Source organism: Maniola jurtina, chromosome 14, assembly GCF_905333055.1.
Source record: "Maniola jurtina chromosome 14, ilManJurt1.1, whole genome shotgun sequence".
Taxonomy (NCBI): domain Eukaryota; kingdom Metazoa; phylum Arthropoda; class Insecta; order Lepidoptera; family Nymphalidae; genus Maniola; species Maniola jurtina.
The window spans coordinates 8,914,610-8,930,772 of record NC_060042.1 but is presented as its reverse complement, the minus strand read 5'-3'; the positions used below and the strand labels follow the sequence as shown (position 1 = coordinate 8,930,772).

General features: G+C 36.6%; 1 long non-coding RNA gene and 1 other non-coding gene across 2 annotated transcripts; one reads left to right on the top strand and one right to left on the bottom strand.

The window, feature by feature from the left end:
- The first annotated feature begins 159 nt into the window (after positions 1 to 159).
- Positions 160 to 13,643, top strand: LOC123871715. The gene is made up of 3 exons (XR_006797328.1): positions 160 to 222; positions 4,504 to 4,505; positions 13,633 to 13,643. It is a non-coding gene; the product is annotated as an uncharacterized LOC123871715 (long non-coding RNA).
- On the bottom strand, positions 5,306 to 5,387 carry Trnal-aag. Its single transcript has one exon. It is a non-coding gene; the product is annotated as a tRNA-Leu (tRNA).
- Positions 13,644 to 16,163: the final 2,520 nt, after the last annotated feature.

Sequence of the window (16,163 nt, the reverse complement as noted above, 5' to 3'; positions counted from 1 at the left end):
ATTTGGGACTACGATTGTAGGGAGTAAGTGACGGAGAGAGCCCTGTTAAAGGTCTCGGCACACATATGGGATCGAAAAGGGATCGTAACCGTAAAGCCTTTCGCCGCGCTGTCAACCAGGCGTCGACCTACCGTAAGCACGTAACGAAAGGGTATCAGCAGCGCCTGTACGTCAACTCGGCTACGGCTAGGCGACACCGCGCTTACGCCTCGCCGCCCGCTGGTGGAGATGTGGAGATGTGAGCTCGGGTACGGAGAGACGTAAGCGCGGGGACGATGAGCCGTAAGCGCGGGGACGATGAGCCGTAAGCGCGGGAATTGCAAGTTCGGAGCCTGTTCCGAGGCGAGGCGATTACGTTACGATTCCGATTAGTGTGCGTTGCAGTAGGGAGTTTAATACAAATCATTCTGAACGGCTCGAGGCGATACGGTGACGATCCCTTTCCGATCCCATATGTGTGCCGAGACCTTAAGGCTGTTTTACACCGGAGTAACTATATGCGACAATGCAGCATGGCGCAACTGAAAACATTAATTTTGCGGCGTGCGGCAGTCTATTTTGTGCCGAGACAAAATCGTGCTCCAGAACTGAAATATTTAGTACGACAGCCTGCAGACGGTTCTTCGATATAAAATGATTGTTGCTTGGATCTCTATGTGGCATTCCATCTTGTTTTGGCGAATAACGGCCTGTATGAAGTAAATATAAAGGTTTTGCAACAGTTCAGCTCAGTTTCAATTCAGTTTTCTTATGAGTGTGTAGAGCATAATTTTCAGTTATAAATGAGTTTTCTCGTAATAAATAAATCTTATTATGAGATGTTACGTACTTTATCAAATTTTCCGCGTCCAAATACTCTTACGAAATTACGCAAGAATTGTAATTCTCTTTCTGTGTTCAATGTTTTGAATGTACTAATTATAGAGAAAGTTAAAACCAAAGCTATTCTTTTATTATTTCTTTTAAATGGTTGCTGTATTTATTTTTATAACGAAATTATTAAATAAAACGTTGTACTAAACTGGAAAAACTGACCTAATAATTTTAACGAAAATAAAAACCGGAAACTAAGTTAGTAGGTAGGTGCCTAATCGGTATTGCTTTTGTATGGATTTTTGATGAATATAATTTTTCAGCCATTTTATACAAAACCACTATCGAGTAAAACTAAAATCAAATAAAAAACAGGCGAGGGTTTTGTACCTACACGAACGCCGTAGTAAAATATGGTGTGAATTTGTACGGTTAGCTCAATACTTTATTTATTAAGTACCTACGTCAATAGTCTCATGCGATACCCCAATACCTGCATCGAAAAGACTAAAGTAAGTAGATGCTTAAAATAGTAGTGCAGTTTACTACCGCTTTGGAAACCACGCGAACCCCTGTTCAAATAACTGATAGAGTTATTAGAACTACGTGTGTGCCCCGCCCATTGCCACTACAGCTTCACAACCCACTGAGTAATGTCGCATGATCTAGTTTTTCTGTAGATCTTTACCGAGAAACTTCAAGAGCTTTCTCCATCGCCTACTAGGAGTGTCTCTGAGCTTTTTTATGAGACCCATATTTATTAGCGACCATGACTCGGATCTGTAGTCCACTCGATTGCAGACTGCGGATTGGCAGACTTCACACACCTTTGAGAATCGTATGGAGAACTCTGAGGCATGCAGGTTTCCTCAAAGTTAGAGATGCGTGACCGGGATCGAACCCCCGATCCCTCAGCTATGAGGCTGATATCTTAACCACTAGGCTATCAGCGCTACTAGCCTCTCTGAGTTTTCTTATGACACCTATACCTACGTATTTAGCGACTGTGTTTCGGATCCGTATGAAACTTCACGAATGCTGCCCAGACGAGTTCGATTTGGCAGCTAACCTGTTTCTCGGAATGAATTTAAACAAAGTTAACTAATTAACAGAGTAATATTAATTAAGATCTACTTATGATAGTGGCTATGAATAGTAACTGTAGTGTACAAAGAAGTAATTTGGACAACGAAACAAAAACCCTAGCCAGCTCAGCGCGGTGTTTCAGCATGAAACCCTTTTTGCGGAAAATATACCACAGTTATTGTTCTAACGGATTTATGTTTTTCTTTTGTAAACGCCGTAAGCTCTGTTAGGGAAATTAAAAAATAACAATAACGATAGACGTTTTTGTAGATTGGAAATACAAAGGTGGATTTTTTAACGGAAAAACACGTGGAACTCTATTTGAAATTGAAACTTTGTATTGGAGAAATGAAAGGTTTATTTTAGGTGCCTGCCTTAGGTGCAGATATACAGAAAAATATTGTAATTTTTTCGTTATTTACACCTATGTTTTTGGTTTTTACAGAATTTGTATGTTTCGACTCTGGTGTGCAGTAGATATATGGTTTCATTTTATAAGTGTTGAGTCAAAAACATTTTGTAAAATGGCTTATTCAAATGTGGGAGGTTTTGGCTGCGACCAGGTATAGGTTACATGGAAAACCGTACCTAAGTATTGTTACCCTATATAAAGTTAATATCAGAAAATTTTCTCTCTGCATCGCATTTCTATCCATAACTAGGACCATCATTATTATCAACCGATAAACGTCCACCTCTGAACGTAGATACTTTGTATCTAAGGATTTTCAAATGCCACGTGTGATGTCGTCTGTTCACTTAGTGTGTGTGTGTTTTTCAAACTATGTAAGTTACTCTGTTTCTACTGATATCTTAATTTTGGATATCAAATCACTTAGAGAAACTCAAGCATAACCCTCTCCATCGCCCGCTGAATCAAAGCTTTCTTTGTAGGTCCATAGTTAGCGACCATGTCTCAGATCCATACATCATCACTATCAACACGCACTGTTCGAAAACATAGGTCTTCAAGCACTAACTAGGACCACACTGTCGTAAAGTTATGCTAAGGCGAAGGCCATGCCATAAAGTTTAACTTGAATAACGTAGGTACCTACTTGAAATGAAGTCAGTCAAAATGTCGATCAGTAAAGCCGCAGCAAAACGAACGGTTTCAACTCCCGAAGTGTTTATTGAGTAGACATTCATTTTCATTGTTTGGAATACGTCCGATTTTAATTTGAACTTTTCCATTGTTGTCGGGAAATGCAGTTTCGATCAAGTCTGATGTGCAATCATTCTAAATGGGTGAAAGATCTGGTTTTGCAAGGTTTCTTCTTCTATAAATAAAGGTTTCAATGGATTTTTTGTCTAAAAATTGTGTAATTTTAAGTAATAACTAGCGGACCCATCCATATTTTTCCCATATCTCAGCTTATTTGTTGGTGTAAGCTTGAGGTTAAATTAACTGTTAGATTGTACCTAATTGCTTTTTTTTTTGAAAAAAATATGTTTGAAATTCCATTAGATACTGAAAAAGTAAAAGTAAATGTTCTTAAAAGAGTTTCGAAAAATCATACAGCCATAATATAATATTATTAAATCTAATGAATGTTCAAACTCGTGTAATGGCGATAACAATTATTTACGCTAGCTTAAAAACTAAAGCTACGTTCACATGAATTATCATTTTTATATTTATATTTTTGCTATACTTACGCTTAACACGGTCATATTTTATAATAGGTAAATAAATAATATGTAAAGTGTATATGCATATAAGATAAATATTAATATGAATATGAATGACACGCTGCAATTTTACAGAAGTCTTAGATATTGCGCTCGGCTTAGGAAGATAAACAACTCCGAGTATGCCACACTGCAGTATAAACTCTTGCATAAATGATTTTCAATTTTCCCTTGATACACAGCAGACACGTGGTCGCACAAAAACCCGGTCTCAGTCTCCCGGATAAGATTTATAACCGGAGTGTTTTGGAGCCGGTCCAGGTGTGGAATCTATTTTCAATGCAAAAAGACCTGTAAAAGGATATATCCTGCATGTGTACGACTACGACCGTTATAAAGTTAAACAAGGGTGTAATCCAGTTAGGTACTACAGTAGGTAAGTTGGAAAATGAGTTGATCAGAGTTTATCTTTAAACTAAGATGTATATACATATAATAATATGTATATGTATATTGTATTCCTCATTGCAAGGAATTGTGCCCCTTTCCGTCTAGATATCTATCTATACTATCTATACTAATAAATAAAATTGAAGTGTCTGTCTGTAATTTCGAAATAACTACATCATATTAAGCTCATATGGTTATTTAAACAGTACTATAACGAAATCACACGTTTTTAAAATTTTTGTCTGTTTGTCTGCCCGCCTGCCCTAAGACAAAACCGAATGTGCAAGTAAGGCTAAGTACTTTTTTTTTACTTGAAAAAAATTAAAAATAGGTGTAAGAAAATTAAAGAAATGTGGTAAATATTTTTGCTTCACCGAGCACCTCCCTGCAGGTAATGGAGACGACGATTAAGCTAACGAGCGCCAGCATCTCTTATAGAAGATAATATTATTCAGTTGCTCCTACCCACCAGCGCGATGGTGTTAAAACAAAATACTTACTTACTCTTTGACGATTTTCTAGGCGTAGTGATGAGAGCTATGATTTTTAGAGTTCCGTACCTCAAAAGGAAAAACAGAACGGTCTATCTGTCTGTCGTGTCTGTCAAGAAAACCCGCTTCCCGTTCCCGAAAAAAGAAAGACAGAAAAAAGGGTGCATCCAGTTGATCTAGAATAATGAAATTTGGCAAGTCGGTAGGTCTTAAAGAACATGTATAGGAAAAAATCGGAAAACTTACGGTTACAAATAAATAATAATAATTAGTATTTCCAATTTGCCAAGTAAGATAACTTTCTATATATCCGAGCGATTCCAGATCATATCGGTTAGTAATTTATACGCATGATATTATTTTCCTAGTCAATGTAAAGTCGTTTTTTGCTATTTTTACATTCCAACACCCACGACGGAATGTGACACTGACCAGTGACGGGTGACAGGTGAATTTCATTAAAATCGTTCGAATAGTTGGAGCTGCACGAGCTGGTCCGTGTATACTGGCGTGAACGAATACTGAACCGTTTTTGTGATAAAAATGTGAGATTTTTGTGAGAAACCTCTATTTTTTTTTAAATAAAAATAGAAAGATTTTTTTATTCAACTAAATGTTTACTTGCTCGTGCTTTCGAATCGTTGGAATAATCGGTTCGGAATTTCCTTCCTACCGAGAAGAACCAGCAAGAAACTCGGCGATTGCTTTTTCCGGATATTCAATATCCTTAGGTATCCTTTGACAGCCCGTGTTCTTGTTCGAAATTCAATAAAAATAACCGTTCTTTATTTACAATTAGGAAATAGGTAAAATTGTACACACAAAATAAAATTTGGCAGCGGTGGGATTCGAACCCACGCCTCCGAAGAGACTGGTGCCTTAAACCAGCGCCTTAGACCGCTCGGCCACGCTACCTTGAAAGAAGACGGTGAATTTGTTTAGGTAATCGCTTCAATCAAGCAGTTTGAATATCGGCAGTTTGCTCGAAGGAAATTCTCATTCCTCGAATCTTCACGGACTCGTACGAAGCGATTCACTTCCTGGTTTTCTAATATACACTGCTAGAATATGGGATGCCCTTTCGGCTTCCGTTTTCCCCGCAAGCTAAGATAAGCCGCCGCAAAATAAGAGTGAATATGCAAGGTGCAGGCATGCTCCACCTTAGGCTATATCATCACCTTCTGTTTCGTGTGATTACAGTCAAGTGCTAGCCTATGTAGTAAAAAAAATACCATATGCAATTTATGTGATGCAATAAAACAATCCCCATAAAGTGAACATAAACCTTTATTGGAGTCAAAATATCGTCAAATCAAAACAACCATCGTGGCATATGCACCCGAAATTAATTCGCAATTCGAAATCAAATTCAAATGCTGCATTTGCCATTGGAAACCACAGCCGTGAACACGTTTCACAATCTAAACTTCTATTTTTCAGTATTTCAATGGGAACTTCGCTTTCTAAAGTACGTCGATTAGTTTTTAGATGAATTTTTTTATTGGGCTTTTCGAGAATGCAATTTGGAAAATTGAAATCATTTTTTTTAATATTTATATGGCTATAATTATTCAGGCAAGCCAAAGAGGCTTTCCCTAACATAGATCAACGACAAACTAACAAACTAAAAAAGTTACTAGAGAATGCCCGCGACTTTATCCGCGTAGATTTAGATTTTTATAGATCCCGTGGGAACTGTTAGATTTTCCGGGATAAAGAATTGCGTATTTCGATTACAGAGACGCAAGCTACTTTGGTACCAAAATTCATACAAATCGGTTAAGTAGATGGGTCTTTAGGAATCCCGCGGGAACTCTTTGATTTTCCGGGATAAAAAGTAGCCTATATCCGTCCCCGCGATATAAGCTAACCCTGTACCAAATTTCGTCAGAACCGGTTACACTGTTGGGCCGTGATAAGGTAGCAGACAGACAGATAGACAGACACACTTTCCCATTTATAATATTAGTATGGATTAGAGAACTACCTGACTCGCCATCTGGAATTTCCAAAAATCCTGTTACATGTTTTTCCTATTTTCAGACCGAAACCCACAATGCCAAATATGCATTTTATATATATGACTTAAAATATTTTAATCCTCCTAATTTTTCAAAAATTATGAAATTTAAATTTTTTCACTTTTATCTCATTAGCTTAATTAACAATTTTTAGGATAGGTATAACCTGGGAATTTCTATATAAATTAGCATCACTTATTTTAAACTTCCTTAGGGGTGGAATTCCTACAATTCCTTTCTTAAAGAGTGCTTATGTTATAAAATTTGATATATAACACTTATTTTTTAACGATTCTATCAAAAGAACTGCACTGTAAAATAAACAAAGCTAACTTAATTTTTAAGTTATATGCGTTAGTTAGTTAAACATTTTAGTGACACAGATTCCGGAGGCAGGCGATAAATTTCATCAAACCGTTCGGTGACCAAACGGCCGTGCTAACGAAAAGTAAAAAAAACTGTTAAAAACTACTGCAGATTCAATAACCAATTTGCTGTTCTAGCACACATAAAAATTCGTTATACACGTTAAGTTTTTTTTTCATATAAAAACTATGTAAATGACTTTTAATATATTAAAAGATAGCTATACCAAAAGATGATAAAGTTGATTTCAAACTACGGAATATAATATAATATAATATATAAATATCGCTCACCCTACTTTTAATTAATGTCACTGTTCACACTTAGATGTAATATAATAATAAAGTTGAAATAGTTTTTGTATGTTTTTTGTCTGTTTGTAAAGTGTAAGGCAAATAAAAAAAAAGTATTCCATTGTAATAAATATAGGAAAATATAATTTTTTTCGTAAAAATATCTATATCTGAAATCCAAAAGATATTTACGTTCAGTCAGTGACCAAAAAGTAGTTTCATCCTCACCATGATCCACCATGGCCTACTTAACACTGAGGAGGGGTCTCCTCCTCAGAATGAGAAGGATTTAGGCCAAAGTCTGCTACGCTGCCCAGTGCGGATTGACAGACAGATAAGAATTTAATCGTTAAAAAACTACGTGCTTATAGCAAAGTGTTGAATTTCCAAAATACTGCATAGCTGCAGTGCTACGTAAAGAGGTTTCAGTTCGAACATAACTGGCTTAAGACGTGCTCTTAGTGAACTCAGTGAAATACTTCGGAGAAAGCCAAGTTTGCTACTCGTACATTTGACCTCTTGGCTGAGACTTTAAATAATGTGTGGCAGAGCGAGCCTTCCTCAGTAACTGGGAAGTTCGTACTGGCTTACAGTAAATTAACTGTTTAGTAAATTCTCTGCACTGTACGATATGAGATGGTTCGCCTCTCGACCCGTAATTTTGCTTCGGGGTATTAATATTATGTGCTGTGTTGAGTGTCTAGATGTTAATTAGTTTCTTGTTAATACAACTATCATATTCATCATCATTATTATTATGATATACCCATCACTGGCCACTACTGAGCACGAGTCTCTTCTCAGAATCTCAGTCCGCTACGCTGGTCTAGTGTAAATTGGCGGACTTCACACACCTTTGAGAACATTATGGAAAACACTCAGACATGCAAGTTTCCTCATGATATTTTCCTTCAACGGTTAAAGCAATTACCTATGTTACAATCCAAGAAATTCTTAATTCTTTGAGATAACGTTTGAACACCCACCTCTCAAGTGCTTCCAGTTTTACTGGCTTCAGGACCCTATAGTACCTATGTGTATTTTAATTGCCGCTATACCAACAAATAATAGGAATCCCAAAATGGCCGCTAAGAAAATTAAAAAAATATAAAGTTATATTTCTTGTACGATGGTACGGAACCCTTCCTGTACGAGTCCAATTCGCTCTTGACCAATTTTTAGACAATATGGCTTCTCGTCCAAGCTTTTACGCCATATAGAGCAAACGAACGCATACAATACGGGAAATATAATAACGGTAACGGTTCTCACCAATACTTCATACACCAATAAAAGCTATGAAGCGCGTAATAGTAATAACAAGAGGTAGGGTTGGTGTAATTAGTTGGCGGTGATGGGCGTTCAATTAACTACAAAATTACGCGCGCCTTGTTGGCATAGTCTGAGGCCTTCATTAACTAGAGTAAAAAGTTTACCATTCTGTGGCTTTTACCGAGCAAAACGCTGCCTATTAGAGAGATGAAAATGTTTTTGTAATTATTATAATGTTACTTCATCCACCCGCGACTTCATTCACGTGGATTTAGGTTTTTAAAAATCCTATGGAAACTTTTTGATTTTACGAGACAAAAAGTAGCTTATATCTGTCCCTGGAATGTAAGTTAATCATTAAAATCGGACCGGCCATGAATCGTTAGCAGATTAAAAAATACACTTTCACATTTCCTAGATTAATTTTAAGGATTGTACAGAGGCCAGTATAACATTTTAAGTAAACGTTAAACGTGCTTAATTTTGTCATTCGTATGGACGATAAGATTCAATACTTTTACGTTGTATTCAGCGTTGGGATACCACCACTAGAAAGACAGACGATATCAAACGAATAGGTTTCTACAACTTTGTAACAACTGGGAGCGATTCAAGACCACATTTTGTGGAAATTCATGTGGGAGACCTATTATGTTCAATCGTAGAATATTTACTAGTAGTACTAGGTACTTACAACTTACTCGTAATACTGGAAGTCTATTGGTTGAAACCACGACGATGTATCTTTTCATTCTTCATCACACTATCAGACTATAATAGAATAAAGGCGAAAATTCGTGTGTATGTTTGTTACTCTTTCACGCAAAAAATACTGGAGAGATTTGGCTGAAATTTAAAATGGAGATAGATTATACCCTAAATTAACACAAAGGTAACTAATTTATCCCGGAAAGTTTCAGAGTTCTAAAGAGTTAAAAGATTTTTTAAATCTCGACTTTAAAGAAACTTTCAAAGCGACTTCGTTGGTATGGTATCCACGCGAACGAAGTCGCGGGCATCTGCTAGTAAATAATAACTTTACAAGCATACAATTAGCGCTAGGAAGTAGGAACATATTGAACGGAGCTGTGTTAAACTAACTACAACTACTGCTACGTTAAAATACAGAGGATTTACCACAAAACGCCTCTGGCTGACAAGTCAAGTTGTTTCAGAGTAAACGTATGTAAAGTTGGGTATGCGCTATAAAGGCTTGGTCAGACTAAGCAATAAGCATGATGGAAACGGTGCGTGACGCCAACGTGTTTAACGTGGCTCCTAGGTGTTGTGTTACAAAAAATTATAATATGAACAGGTCAGGCTCACTTGGGAACAGTGACGGATTAAGACTACATGATGCCCTAAGCAATCCATGCCTGTGGGCCCCCCTATCCGTATGTCAACTAGAATCGGTCTTTAAATCTTTACCGCCTAAAAACATTAGTTTTTTGTAAAATAAGATGATGAGATGTAACGTACTTTAAAAGTGGAGTAGGTGCGACAACAATAAAAACCAAAGCATAATTTATTTTTTTATTGAAATGCACCTTGCGGCTTTCGGAGGCATTCGAATTTCGAATGCACGAGCGGGCAGCGAGTCGGTAAGCTGGAGTTGGGTTATGACTCTAGGTCGGACTCTATGTCAACTTAAAACGCGCGAATTTTCAAATTAGTCCTAGAAACTTTTTTTGGTGTGGTTTTTGGTGACGTGAGAGTGAGACGTGATGCCCTAAGGACGGATTTTTTTTGTGCTTCTTCTGGTGCCCCCTCAGACGTGATGCCCTAGGCAATTGCTTAGTTTGATTAAGGGTTAATCCGTCACTGCTTGGGAACACGCATAAATATAAATACAAACCTACATACATACATAGACTGCTAAAATCATATCTCTAAAATAATAGTTGTGTAAAAACGGACATGGGTTCGTCGTAACAGTACGATGAACCCACATCAAATAATACTGTAGGTAGTCGCCATCGCCGCCACGCCGCCACACATCGTATCTGCCCAGGCCTTGTACAAGCAAAGTGTCAAAGCAATAATGAAGACGTTGTGATGGGAAGCGTTTAATTAACTTCAAATTGAGGCCGCGGTCGGTTCGGCTCGGAGCCTGTGATGATAATGAGTCTGTCGAACGTTCTCGGTCGGACGTGATCGCTTAGGGATTCGTGATGTTCATTCGATACTCATGAAGTAGAGCAAATCGAACCTTTGGGAATCTATCAGAAAACCTACGGGCTGATTTCGAAAAGATTCGAAATGAATGAGATCATAGAGTCAAAAGTGCTGAGATAGCTTAATCCTGCATATTAAATGCGAAAGTGTGTCTGTCTGTCTGCTACAGAATTAGCTTACATCCCGGAGAAGAACATAGGCTCCATTTTATTCCGGAAAATCAAAGAGTTCCCACGGGATTCTTAAAATACCCGTCTGTTTAACCGATTTATATGAAATTTGGTACAGAGGTACCTTGCATTCCGGAAATTCATATAGGCAACTTTTATACCGGAAAAATCAAAGAGTTCCCGCGGGATTTTTCATAAACCTCAATCCACGCGGATGAAGTCACGGGCATTATCTAGTGCATCAGTAAGTTGTAGTGCTAGTGGACAGGCTATGATTTTATTTATCAAAGGAACGATGGCCGTTAAAGATGGAAATAGAGTAAGCTTCAATGCCCATCACTTCTTTTACAAGTATAGCCTGCCCATTGCCACTTTGACTGGCTGATTAGTTTATTAGGCTATGTCAGTGACTGTATGTTGAGATCTCTTCGATTCTAATCTTATCGTCTTCATCATCATGATCAACCCATCGCCGGTTCATTACTGAGCAAGGGTTTCCTCTCAGAATGACAAGGACTTATCTGTAGTCTACCACGCTTTCAGAGTGCGGATTGGCATACTTCACACACATTTGAGAACATTGTGGAGAACACTCAGGCATGTAGGTTTCGTCCTAATGTTTTTCTTCATCGTTAAAGTAAGATTGTTCGTATCTCATACTTCAGAGTAACTCCTAACTTTTGTGCACTAAGACGATGTGACATCTTTAATTGAACAAACAAAATCGAAACTTGGTATCAAACATTAAAGATAAAATATCGTCAATTTTGAGACCATCCACTTAAAACTTAGGTAATAATAATAACTAAACCGGATCAAGCAATTGCGAGGATCAAGTTTTATGAAATGGGAACTCTCAACGCTATAATTTCAGGATAATTGTGTAGAAAATGAAAGTTCAAACATATTAAATGTTTCTTGTGCCTCATATTAATTTGATATTGGATATCTTCCTTGTATATTCCAAGCGATATTACTCTCAGACAATTATTATTATTTGAATCATAATAAGTTTCGTATAATTAAAATTGTAAGTGATTCATTATTTGGTGGGTTTTCGCTTTTTTTAATATACTTACACTTTGTCCCTGTATGCGTAAAACTTATACCTATAAATATGAAAATAGTAGCATGAACCCCGCCCGTGGAATTGTTCATAGAATACGTATGTCAGTTTAATTTTTGAATTTTATCTTATGAGGTAATATATTAGTAGGTAGATAGAATCATCACATTTGACAGGTAGGTAGGTAGATCTTATTGCACAAGTAAAGGAAAAAATCTAAAAACCGAATTTGTTGTTATATCATGAAAAAAATGAAATTTCATGAAAAAAATGATTAAATCACATTAACTTGCATTGTTCTATATAAAAGTGTGTAAAAAGTATGTGTATATCTTGTACGATGGACGGTACGGAACTCTTCGTTTGCGAGTACGACTTGCACTTGACCGGTTTTTTCCATATCCCGTGGGAATTTTTTCTTAGTCTAAATTAATAAAGGGAATCTCTGTGCAAAATTTCAGTTTTCGAGATCCAACGATTGGGCTGAGCGATATAATTATATAATTATTTAGATTTTATGAAAAAACATGAATCACTCATATCCAGGTCATAAATCTTGCGTTCGTTAATTGAACTTTCCTGGGGCAATTTTGCGTTTGTCGCCAACTGCCTTTACCGTCTTTCCTTTGCTTCGGGCGTGGACAATTTAAATGATAAAATTCCCTTTTAGGTTCAAATCTGATTGTTCCGTTTGTAAATTAAGATTCTTTGGCGAGTCGATGGCGAACGATAAATTCTGGGTGGATAATAGCTGTAACACGCACCTATGTCTCTATTGTAGCACAAACTACCTATAGAGCGGACAGAAATCCAAGTTATAAGTGGACGCTCGCTTAGGCTACCTGCAATAAACGATATCGCTTTTAATAGTTTTAACAGCGATATTTTTAATAGTTTAGGATTTCACTGAGACGCTTGACGCTTGACGCTGGTTTGGATGAAGAATTTGAGCAATTCATATCTGACGTGGAGACGGGGCTGACTCTACCATTTAACATTTTAATTTTTAATGTAAAGGGGCCACAATCAAATACTTCACTAAACTCAGCTGAAATAAATGTACCTACCTAATCATTTGAATTATTATATACCAACTCACTAATACAAAGATAGATACCTATATGATATTATATTTACCTAAATAACGCACCACTAAAAATTAATATTTAGCTATTTTAATAAAAAAATTACAAACAAAATAATTTGCTTAGGTAAAAGAATTTTAAAGGTAAATCTTATTTTTGTTGTCTAAAGTCTGTAGTAAATTTCGTTGTTTTGATTAAATTAGTCAGTTTTCAGACTAGATAATGAATCCTCAAAAGGTGTTCTTATAAAATTACGGCGCCTTCAAATCTTTAGAACTCGTTAATAGGACTTTCTGAAAGTAGTTTCAGGCATAAAAGGCTTGTTTCATTTCACAATGTTAATTTTTAATTAAAATTTACACACTTTTCAGGGGTGTGTATTTAGCAACCAATTCTAACAAGTAAGTCGGCGTGCTGATCAGAGACTGTGATTGAGAAAATTCTACTGGTGTGTTATATGGTGACTTTTTTGTGCTGTACCTACAGCCGCGCGTGTGAATGCTCAGCTGTATCGATACATTTTGTCAGTTTTATATATGTCGCAGCTATATTGTCAAAGCCGTGATATTACAATCTCACTAGTGAGATTCTAATTAAACGGTAGATTCACAATTGACTTAATTTCTTACAATTTATCAGCCTGGTTTTAGTGAAATTGTAATGTCACGGGGTCATTACAGTGACATTATAAAAAATTCAGGTATATTATGAGTGAAGTTGGCAGTGGAAGACGTCAAGCGTTCTGATACGCCAATTTTTTTCCAACCATTGTTTTCAGCATCGGAAAAGGACCAAACAGAGGCGGCCTCATAATCTAATGACCAATGAAATTGTAATAAAACATTGGCTTACAATATCACTGTAGTGTCCCCGTGACATTATAATGGCACTAAAACATGACCGTTAAATTGTAAGAAATGAAGTCGATTGACAACCTACCGTTTAATTATATTATCACTAGTGAGATTGTAATATCACGGCTTTGACAATATACCTGCGATATATACACGACGCATCGCGACCTATTGTTGCGGCTGTATTACTATTGTACTTTTACAAAAAGTCGCCGTAAACTCTCCACTTGCGTACAGTATTTTTTTTGTAAGTGCGGGAATAGGAAATTCTTCATAGTTTAAAATATTTCGTCAGTACCTAAGCAGGATCGTAAATTGTATAATATTCCAATTTTTGGGGAATAATGATCCTAATAAGCAAAGTGATAAAGTAAACGAAAATTAAAACTCACTAAAGCTCTTCTTTACTTTGAGCTTAAATTACAAGAATAAGTTCCACAACACAAAATAATTCTCAAAGGATTACAACGTCCCTAAATCTTCGCAACTTGTTAATGGAACTTTCTTTGGTAGTTTCCTAAGTCAACCGCCTCCCTGAGTCCCCGTAAAGCCTGACGAAGTAAATTTTGTAAATAAATTTCGCAAACAACAATAATGAAATTTAAAACTAAGTTTAATTTCGAAGTGTCTACACGGAAATGGTTCAAAGGGATAGTCCCTTTGATCGAGCATAACAATATTACGTCTCTACGTGTATTTGTACGACTGGAATGATGTAGCATCACAAAAAGTTGTAAAAAAGGTTATTTTCGAGTTAGTCTTGTTACAATGTTGGCAATAGGTAAGTAACTATAATAAGGTGAGATTTATTTTAGAACCTTGGCAAAGTTGAAATGTTGATATATTGTCACAATATGAAGTAATTAGGTTATCACGGACCAGAAAATCAGCTTATTTCATGTTCTGTGTAATTAATTCGGTCGATAGCAAATGTGTATCTACAATTTCCAGGGCAAATTATTTCAAAAGAATCATAATTGAGGGAACAAAATCAAAATAAAGAATCGGGCAAGTGCGAGTTGGGCACGCACAGCAAGGGTTCGGTTCCATTCCGTACAATAGGTAAATAACCCTTTTTAATATTTTTTAATTTTCATGGCGGTAATTTTGAATTTTTTTGATTTTTTACTATGCCGCTATAGTTAAATTCTGTGAAAACAGCTCTCTACCTATTTAATTATGGTTCACAAGAGATAGCCCGCTGGCTGACAGACTTTCTATATAAAAAGTTACAAGAATAGTAAAAAGGAAACTTTATCTACGTCTTATTTTAGTGTAGCTTCTCTAAAAATAGACGATAAAAATTTCAAAAGACGTAATTCTTTAAGATTACAGCCCCCACTAAATCTTCGGAACTCGTTAATCGAACTTTCCTAAAGTAGTTTCTGACGCCAACTGCCTCTGCCAGAGACCCGCTTCGCTTCGGACGAAGTTAATTTATATGATAAAAAGATCCCCTAGAGCAAGGATTGAATTGCTTTTATATTTTGGGCCGTTAGTTTAATCAAATGTTAAGCTGCTTAATTGTCACCAAGATCCCTGAAACAACACTTCGTTATTTTTGGTTTAAGTCTTTAAAAAAAGTAATTAATATTTACTTATTCTTTATTATAACTTACGACATTACATTATTACTTACGATTCGTTGCCATAGAATCATGTTCCTTAATAATATTCACCAAATTATCGTGGTTCAGTAAGTTACACAGGAACACTCTCTAATCTTATAAGCGACTTATACCCAAGTCAGCTGCACATCTGTTCCATATAATGAGACCGTCTTTGTCAAACAGTGACTTGGCTTAGTAATATGCAATAAAGCTGCCAACAAAGGGAATGGGTAAGGAGACCGCAGTGATATTTAAGATCGAATCGTCCCGAGACATTTGTTCAAAGTCTTGGCAAAGAGTCTGAGGACAGCTTATTGGCTATGTCACGTGACCCCTCACATACACGGAATAAGGATTTCGTTCCTGGCTTCGTTTTACAAATGTACATAATGTAGGTATATTATTACAAGTGTATGCAGCTTTGCTCAGTCTGTTTTCAGGGTTCCGTACCTCAAAAGGAAAAACGGAATCCTTATAGGATCACTTTGTTGTCTGTCTGTCTGTCTGTCCGTCCGTCGTGTCTGTCAAGAAACCTATAGGGTACTTCCCGTTGGCCTGGAATCATAAAATTTGGCAGGTAGGTAGGTCTTATAGCACATGTACACACATGACCGGGCTAATAAGAGTTTTAAAGTTGCCTCGATACTTGACTCTACTTCAGAAATCCTTACAATGACTACAATAAACAATTTCCCTTAAGTATTTCGTATATGGTGTAGTGATCATCAATTATGTATGTAAGTGGTGATTACTTAGCGAGTGCGAGCTTTTCTCGTAAT